Source organism: Salvelinus alpinus, chromosome 1, assembly GCF_045679555.1.
Source record: "Salvelinus alpinus chromosome 1, SLU_Salpinus.1, whole genome shotgun sequence".
NCBI classification, from domain to species: Eukaryota; Metazoa; Chordata; class Actinopteri; order Salmoniformes; family Salmonidae; genus Salvelinus; species Salvelinus alpinus.
This window is the reverse complement of record NC_092086.1, coordinates 43,269,318-43,279,477: the sequence shown is the minus strand read 5'-3', so window position 1 is coordinate 43,279,477 and position 10,160 is coordinate 43,269,318. Positions and strand designations below refer to the sequence as shown.

Here is a 10,160-nt window from a genome sequence, read left to right as displayed (position 1 = left end):
CAATTTCAAATTAAAAATGATTTGTGTTTCTGAATAATTCATAAGGCCTGTATTATAAATAGGTCTACCGGCTAGCCTTATGTGCTTTTACGCAGGAGGTACATTGATATTTACCAAACTCCACAATATCATTGAACGCGTTCCCATGGAGAAATGTTTTCGTCTTATTGTTATTATTATTATAAGCCATATTTTTTTTATAGAAGGAGCTTAGGCCTATTCTCTGATGTTATCAAATTAAATGTATTTGCCTGTTTCTGCATTTCCTGTTGGTGGTGTGAATTTGCATTTGATTTGAATGATAGGCTACTTGATGTAGTGTGTCCCACAGGAGCTTGTCCAGCACCCTGTCACTCGCATCACTCGATGGATACACGCGTCAACAACTGACTTTGATGTGTCTCTTTTTATCCTGTTTGAAGTGATGTCCGGGGACATCATCTAAATTAGCAGCGGGGTCTCAGGAGAAACACACTGATGCTTTGTTTTTGCACGCTCATATCGGAGCTCTGTCACTTGGAGACGAGAGGTCGTCGTACTGGGGTGGGGGGTGGGGGGGGCACGCACACAACTCCACATTCTTAGATTTCCCCTATATTCTTGGGTATATTGCTGCACCTATGAGCAACTACCAGACATCGTTATTGTCTCTTAATACAGTCCAAGTTTATTACATGTGTTGTATATTTATTTTTAATTATTGTTCTAATTTAGATATCGATTTTACGCACGTTTTACGCACACAAACTAGGCTAAGTGAACAGTTGGCCTATAGGCATTTATCTCTCGATATTTTGTATTAGATTCATTTAAATTGCACTGACACTGGTTTGTTGGATAGAGCATCAACGTAGGCCTACAGTAGACTATCCAGTGCAGGCCACTGACGGTCGGAAATAAATATAATTCCAAGGCGAACACTGCGCTACTTCATCCTATGTGTGAGTTTTATAATTGCATCAGTGCGCAGTCACTTAGATACACAGAGCACACATTTAAAACCAAACAGCATTTGGAGAAAATATAGAAAGTAGAGATTGGGGGGTATCATGTGTCGAACGCACACAAATACATGCGCTGTTCTTTTCAACAATGACCCCTTGTATTTCCTTCTCCCGACACTACCCCCTCATCCCAAAAAATCACTTATTTGTTCATTATCCATGAATGTTGACTGTGATAAGGGAATCCAAACCATGAGTGAATCTCTCTGTCTGGTTCTCTCTCCCTCTCTCGTCCTTTCATTCCCTCTCTCCTCTTCTCTTTGCGCCCTTTGTTTTATCTCAGGTGAATTGTAATCATGTGATCAAACGAACACCCCCCTTCCATTATCCCCTTAAATGAAAAAATGAGGAACAAAAAACAGTTCTGTGTATATGAAAAAGAAAAAGAGAAAAAGACATGTCTCCGTTTAGTGCGTCTCTTTGTCTGGGTCTCAGCAAACGCTCACATATAGGGGAAAATGCTCCAAGACCTCTACTTTGCTTATGGATCTCTGTCGCACTGTCCAGCTCTTGAGAGGGGGAAATTTAATGCAACTCCTGTGGACTGGCTGGTCCTTCAGGATTTGTGGCCTGGCCGCAACATCGAAGTGAGTTTTTGTGAGTGTGCAGTAAAGGTTGGGAGAACATCAGGAATTAATGGTGTTTGGGGGGGGAAAGACAAGCCTATTACTGCTCTTTTCATGTCAATATTTAGCCTACATTTTGTAAGGCGCGAATATTTGAGAAATAAGTGTGATTGGTATCATTTCTGAGCCTCAGTGTTTGGGATGTCTATTATGTATTATACGTTTTTGTTATAAACTAAGGATATTGTAATGCAAAAAGTTCAGAAAGATACACTTCATGTACGTGGTTAGTGTTTCTTTATCGAAATCAATATCCCGTAAGGACCCAGCATGTGTGTGTGATTGTGTTGTGATTTATTGAAGTTAATTAAGAGGGAGAGAAAAGCCAGATTAACATATCTGTGGTCGCATGTGTCGAATCGTTGTTGTTTAAATATTTATTTTAACTGCACCGTCATGCCATTACCTTTTATGTTCTCCTCTAGGCAAATTATAATATTTTATCGAAAGGAAAAATGTATTCAATTAGGTATTTAACAAAGAATATACTTCCATGCAATTTGGTTGATTAGCCTAATGTTAAAGTTTAATTTAGCTGGTTTCTCAATTGTGTAAACATTTAGTAGCATAGGCGATTGGGGTAGGTTAATAGAAGGTCGTAGTTCAAAATAACTCAACAGTTAGACATGGTTATATCGTTATAATCGATTCGCTTATAAAATCAGGTTAACAATTATCAATGCGATTTTTTTTTAGTTGGTTTGCTTTTAGGCCTAACAATAAGTCATTTCACCATTAGATAAACTCTTATGAAAACTCCGCGTCTAATCCATCTACCAACCTGGCCGCATTCCATCATGGCCACCTAATCATCAACCTCATTCCTAATTGGCATACATCACTCCTAACCTCTCCACCTGAACGCTGATGTGTGGAGAGCGTTTCGGCACAAACATGGTCGCCGTGCATCACCCAGGTTGGTGCCGCACATTGGTGGTGGATGAGGTGAGTTTCTCTCTTACTACGTAAAGCACGTTGAGTACATCAGTTGGTAGAAAAACACTATATGAATCCAATCAATTATTATTATTATTATTACAAACATTGGAGTAAAACAAGCTTATATATTATAAGTTATATGCTTCAAGAATCAATGTGTATATATAATTCATTTACATCCACAAATGGATATATCAACTAAGGATTCTAGCTTTAAATGTGTTCAGTGATATGGTATTTTATACTTTCTAATTGTAGCCTACATTTACTGAGCTTGTTTTAGGACAAAATGGTCAGACTATTGTTTTTGTTAACGGCAGCACACGTGACAGAATAAGACAAGAAATACATTTTCCTCAATTTTACATTAGGTCTAATTTATCAGAATATTAGAGGAAGCATTGATGTAACGAAAATATTTATAAAGTCATACAAATTTGGCTTTTCAATTTTGGTTGCATACAACGACTAACATGTCATTTATGTCGAAAGCCCAATTTAGTATCAGATCATTATTAAATAAAATATTCTGGATATTGTTTTGTCAAAATAACAAAACTTAATGTCAGACACATTTTTAAAATATATATTTTATAACATAAGCCTAATTCCTTCACCCTCTGACTTCGCTTGTTAATTAATAAATATGCTTTTTCTATATGGTTAAACAGCGTCCAACTTTGTGGTAAACCTTTTAAAAATGTAAAATGGTGAATATATTTGCTCTGTTTTGTTTTTGTGTCTTTAGTACCAGTATTTGAATATTGTGCTAAACAGTATGTAATGTCTTGACGTTTACAGATGTAGAGAAGTAAAAATAGGGTCAAATGATATAATTATCAATAGAACAAATCATTAACATGATGGTATTGATTGAAATAAATATTAAGAGGCAAAGGAATAAGAACACTTGTTAGAATGAGATTTCTCTTACTTATTGAATATTCATTTATTATATGTTGATTCAGAATGAGGATTTATTTGCTATTTGTTTAGCTTTGTTCATTTAGAATGGAATATGTCGCAGTATTGGGATATTTTCTACTCACAAACCTTCATCATATCATTTTAAATCACTATCTGAAAGAAGAAGAAAATGGACACTACAAACGTTGAACTTAGGGCTTTTTACCGTGACTTGTGATGCTAAATGTTTCCTTCAACATAGAAATGTGGTTAATGTAGAAACTGTCTCTTTAGTTTCTGAGTTTCCCATAAATCCGCTGTGGTGGCAGGGACCTGACATGTGACACTGATGATGCCGTTTGTTGTGCAGCCATAGACAGTTGTGACGGTTAACAGTTGGAACTCAGGTCTGTGACCAGGGGGGTAAGGGGGTCACCCTCAAAGCAGACTGCTAATGTGGGCCTCATGGTTCTGTGACTGTGACACTACCTGAGGGGGCTCTTCCATTAGCCTGGTCACAACAGGGACAGATATCAACAACATCCTGTGGCACTAGACTGGATCACATTTATTTCAAAAACACTTAAGGGATAGAAGAAGAACAACAACAAGAAGAGAGAAAGACCAGCATTTTCTAGAGCAAATGTATTTATCATTCTGTGTCTGTGAGGGAAGGGTTGACCTTTTGTCTGTGTGCTGGCAGAGAAAATTCCTGGGGGAATTCCTGCATTCTCACAAAAGGAGAGAATCTGATAGGGGGAGAGCAAGAGCTGGAGAGGGAGAGAGAGGTCAGTGGTAAAAAAAATGACTGGACTTAGTGTAATGATCTCATATTTTCTGGTGGGATGGGGAGAATTCTGCTGTCATCCATCACTTGAATAATGTGCCCAGTAAACACCCAAACTCTTCCTCCTCATAATCCTAATTTTGGCACCTAGCAATGGCAGCTGAGATGGATTGCAGTGGAAAAGGCAAACAACGCAGAGGTCCATTACAGAACAATAAGTAATTTACTTTAATTTAAATGTATCTCTCACTTTTAGCTACGTTGTTTGGTGTCTGGCTTTGTTATGGATATTTTGGAATCCACTAGAAAAGTTACAGACTGCAAACTTTACCATACTCTTCTTGGGGTTTGCTTTTCATTTCTGATATGGCCCACAGACCAGACATTCAGATGACCCACTCTTAAATATGTGATCTGCTCTAAGCTGTTAGGCTGTAACGGATTTTGCACCTGTACAAAATCAAACAGGTGCACAAATATGTCCCATTGCAGCAGGTCAGTCAAAGCTGCTGCAATCATCCTGTGGGCTGTGATCATTTGAAGAGCTGGAGATCCTCCCCAAGTCCATTTTGATTACAAATGGAACCGCCATTCTTGTATGTAGTCATTGACAGGTGAGCACAAGGATATCACACAGTCCCTCTTCACTTCGAACGTAGACTCCCAGTGTATTTTTTATTTTATTTTTTATTTTTATTTATTTAACCTTTATTTAACCAGGTAGGCAAATTGAGAACACGTTCTCATTTACAATTGCGACCTGGCCAAGATAAAGCAAAGCAGTTCGACACATACAACAACACATAGTTACACATGGAGTAAAACAAACATATAGTCAATAATACAGTGAAAAAAAAAAAATAAGTCTATATACAATGTGAGCAAGTGAGGTGAGATAAGGGAGGTGAAGGCAAACAAATATATGTATAAATAAATAAAAATATAAAAGGCCATGGAGGCGAAGTGAGTACAACACAGCAAGTAAAATAAAAACTAAAAATAAAATAAAAATAAAAAATAAATAAAAAAATATAAAAATAAAACAATGGAATGGTTGGTTTGCAGTGGAAGAAAGTGCAAAGTAGAGACAGAAATAATGGGTGCAAAGGAGCAAAATAAATTAATAAATAAATACAGTAGGTAAAGAGGTAGTTGTTTGGGCTAAATTGTAGATGGGTTATGTACAGGTGCAGTAATCTATGAGCTGCTCTGACAGCTGGTGCTTAAAGCTAGTGAGGGAGATAGGTGTTTCCAGTTTCAGAGATTTTTGTAGTTCGTTCCAGTCATTGGCAGCAGAGAACTGGAAGGAGAGGCGTCCAAAGGAAGAATTGGTTTTGGGGGTGACTAGAGAGATATACCTGCTGGAGCGCGTGCTACGGGTAGGTGCTGCTATGGTGACCAGCGAGCTGAGATAAGGGGGGACTTTACCTAGCAGGGTCTTGTAGATGACCTGGAACCAGTGGGTTTGGCGACGAGTATATCTGTTGTCCACTACTTCACATTAACACTTACGCGTCATAGAACCAAAGTTCACAGACACTCAGCACTCCTAGAGTTGAACTCTTTAAGATTCCTTACATTTACCATATCACAATGACTGAATGGAATCCTTCACAGAAATGCCTCACTGATTGTGATAAATAATGATTAAAGCCCATTAAAATGTAAGGCAATCTTCAAAGGGTTAATAAAAATAATTCAGCATTCCATGAGACCTCCTGACCTTTCTTTTCAACCATCTTTTTAATAAATCGATGCAGCTGCGCGGCGCTTAAATAGGTCCCCCCTCTTGAGTGTCTGTGGCTTGCCATGAATCCTGTCTTTGTGTTCCTACCACTGAATTTCCTATTCTTTTGTGTTCTTTTTTTCCGATGTTGCTGGTGGTGATGGGGGGAGGAGTAGATTGGTTGGGTGGTAATAGTGGAGGGGGGATAGAACTTGGACTGGCTTTCAATGCAGCTGGGGAGCAGGGTGGGGTGGGGCGGGGCGGGGGTTAGCAGGAGAAAATGCTAGAGAGAGATGGGGCGAGGAGGCAATAGGGGATGGGGTGTGGTGGTGCCGGGAAGGGGTGTGGGTCGATGTATTGCAAGCACCATGAATGGCTCATTGTATGTCCTGGTTCATATCTACACTAGCTAGCCAAAGGGAAGAATCTAGTTACTTCAATTGTGTGAGGGGACATCTAAAGGAAATTGATAGGGGGTTGTGGAGTTAGAGTCTGAGGTAAAAATAGCGAGAGTTTAGTTACCTGCCTGATCTTCGGTGGCATTCTATAACCTTTCATTTGCCATTGCATGCCATTTTGAGAATCCTGCCGTTATCAATAGCGTTTCAACCATAAACAAATAGTTTATTATAACATTCTGCAGATTGCTTGTAAAGTTTTGATGATAATGTGCATGCATCTATGTTTTGCTATCCTTGTTTTTCCTGTGGCTAAGATTTCCAGGCAACTTACTAAACTGTAACGCACAGGTGTGCTTTTATTATCTATATATTGATGTAAAGTCAGTCTTTTATTGTCTATATATTGATGTAAAGTCAGTCTTTTATTATCCATATATTGATGTAAAGTCAGTCTTTTATTGTCTATATATTGATGTAAAGTCAGTCTTTTATTATCTATATATTGATGTAAAGTCAGTCTTTTATTATCCATATATTGATGTATAGTCAGTATTTTATTATCCATATATTGATGTATAGTCAGTATTTATTATCTATATATTGATGTAAAGTCAGTCTTGCCAGACCAAGGGTCAATTGTAGGCAATAATGACTATGAAGTGACAATGGATTCAGAATGACCCAAGTACAATCATGCTGAGATGATTTGTTATCAATAAAGACTTTGCAAATATCAGTATGAATGGAGCCATTGTTTTCCACCACACTGACCTCCTCCAAAAATCAGGCACCCTTTGAAATCCCAGTATTTACCATGAAACAGGTGTAATTGGGCAAAGATTGATCAACAGCAGAGGTGCATAAAGATGGTGGCCCCCATGCACTTCCCACAAATTCCTTGTTTTGCTAAGTTCGCCGTACATTGTTCAACGTATTGTTCATTGCTCTCCACTACAGTTTTTGGTAATTACCACTGTATACATGATCCCAATTTTAGCTTCAAGATGCCGGCAATTTGAAAAACCGAAAAGGTAGATTGTGCTGATTTATTGGCACATTGAACCATGTCACGCGCCATAGTTTACAAACTCAGTGGGTAGTGCATAAACAATGACATCGTATCTAAATTCTGCCATCTTTATACACATCTTTACAAACAACAGACTTGAGGTTAACTGTTACTTTCTTTATTTCCTTGAATTTCAGTTCACTCCACGGCCGCTGTCCCGTTCCACATCTCTCCCTCGCTCTTTCTTTTCAGTCTCACTCCCTCTCTCTGTCAGTATGCTCTCCCTCCCCTCCTCTAATACAAAAGCATGAGCACTGCTGCAGCTGTGGGAGAAAGGAGGAGATGGAAGAGAATTGGGGGAGACATAAGGAGTAAGTGAGAAATCATTCAATGGAGCCTTGTGTCCCTCCCAACCATTCCCCCTGTCTCCTGGAGCAAAACCAATCACCTATTCTTTACCTCCTGTCACCACTATCTCCACCTCTCTGCGTCACCTTCTCAGTGCCACATAACATAGTGTGTGTGTATTATGTGATAACATTTGGAAAGTTTTATCCATCCCTGAGTGAGGGGCGTAAGACACAAACATGCTAATTGAGTGGAATGAGAGGCGAGGGATGAGGAGATTCAGTCATTTGCAGAAAATGATTCACAAGAATTTGGAAGAGAACAAAAGTGTCCTTTGTCGCCATGTTGCTGTCTGGGTGCCGGCTAGAACGTGGTCAGAGTCATTTACATCACTGAAAATATTCAGTTGTGTATGGTCTTGGCTTCCCTCTCAGGCATGGCCATTTGGTCCCTATACAAGATCAATATTCCTACCACATGTCTTCCAGCCAACTAGGACAGTATCAGGGGAAATGTTTGTAGTTCTGCTGAATTGTTGCGTGTGCCTGCAAATCACAAACCATACACAACATATTTACATGTGTAAAAGCCTACTATGTGTTTCACAAGCTGGTGTACAGACAAGTGATTATCAATCTGCAATTGCTCATATATGAGCTGTCATATTGTTGCAGAAGTTATAGCTGTTAATGAGCAATCACCTTTGGAGGTAATGAGGCCTCTATTTAATCAATAGCAGATGGTTGATTTGTGGATTGTGATTTTAAATGTGTGTTTGATTTGCTGTATGTCCTGGAATGGAGGAAGTTGACGCTTGATTTTAAGGCTAATGTTGAACTAATGACAATACAACTCTGATTATATTCTCATGCTGTGATGCAGCGGTTAGTAAGGCTGCTCAGCCCCATGATTCCCATTCTCAAAAGTCAAAGTCAAAAGTCAATCAAAAGTCATCAAGCACGACGACAGCTTTGAAGTGACTGTGACTCCAGGGAGACGAAGAGGGGCTAGAGACAGAGGTGAACAGATAGGGTCTGGAGGGGCCGCTTAATAACAGTGTAAACTGTGTGAGAAGGAGTCTGTGTGTTTGACTCATCCTCTGCCTAGACTACAAGCTTCACATCCATTTTGGAAATGACCCGCCCGCTGTGATCCTCGCGACCTCGCGTAATTAACACGCCTCGAGCAGGGAATGAAACTTTGATTGCCGTGCTCCCATGGCCAAGTAGCAGGGGTTGCATCTGTCTCTGCCTTGAACGACTACTGTTCTGACATTGTGGGGATGAAACCACCTCTTTCAAGGAAGCCTCTAACACGATAATTAAGATGAAGGCTCTGACAATAGGACATTCAAGCAGTCGTTTATTCCCAATTAGTTGAAGTTCATGCAGTTAATAGTCGATCAATCATGGCAGTAGAAAAGCAACATCTTTTATGGCCTAAGATGTGCTCATGTTCATAGTGGCGTGTATTCATGGTTGCCAAGGGAAGCCAGGCTTCCCCAAAAAATGTACTAAGAAAAAAATATAAAATCATTTATCTTTCATCTCTCAGTGTTTCATAATTTTCCTTTAATTCGCAAGAGGCTAAATGTATCTCACTGGAGAGAAGGCATCCGAGAGAGCAAAACAGCGCCCCTCTGTCTCTGTATGTGTAACCCATCTATCTGATGCTGTCTGGTCAAAAAGGGTATGATATTGTTGCCGCCCCCACAGCATTGGATGCAAGAGAAGCAGCGAGCATTTGACTTCCCATGATTAAATAAATATACAATAAAATTCCAATCAGCGTTGAGTTAAACTGAGTGAGCTCAACTTTGAATGGACCTAGCGCACCAAAAATATTGTCAAGCAAGCGTTTTAGCCAGGTAGCCTAGGGCAACAATAAATTAAAGCGTGTACTGTATGACAGAGTCATTGATTGTTTCGGCAAAATGAAAGAGAGGGGGATGGCATTGGCGTTTCTCAAAAAGTAGGGTGAGTCAACATGTTTTTTTTTGTCCTTATGTGCACACACAGAAATCAGTACCATGGACAGCCACATGATATTTAGCTTAGTCCTTCCCCAGTGATTTCACCCAGGCACCACTACTGCAGGTTCATCTTGGTCAGCCGGAGCGATTGGCTGGGTCAGTTTTCTCTTGAAGTTCTTGTTTAGCTCTTATTTGGTCGTACTACATGTGTAGTTAGAAATCTATTTGGGCTTCTTCGCTGAAAGAAACCCAGAGCATAGTGCATGAGGTGGACGAGGAAAGGCGCCCCCCCCCCCCCTCCCCCCCACCTAATCATCGGTGTTCTTTAGTCTTAAGTTATGTGTTATTATACCATAAAAATAATTGCAAAGAGTGTTGATGTGTATCCAGTGTAGAACCCACAGACAGAAGCCAGGTTGTTTGCTCATGTGATCATGCATCG

At 39.6% G+C, this 10,160-nt stretch overlaps 1 long non-coding RNA gene across 1 annotated transcript in view; it reads left to right on the top strand.

Annotated features, from left to right (window-relative positions):
* Positions 1-1,245: 1,245 nt before the first annotated feature.
* LOC139576848 (uncharacterized) overlaps positions 1,246-10,160 on the top strand; it is a 26,569-nt gene continuing 17,654 nt past the window's right edge. The window contains exon 1 of the long non-coding RNA XR_011675182.1: positions 1,246-1,591. This is a non-coding gene — a long non-coding RNA (uncharacterized lncRNA). The remainder of the gene's footprint in view (positions 1,592-10,160) is intronic.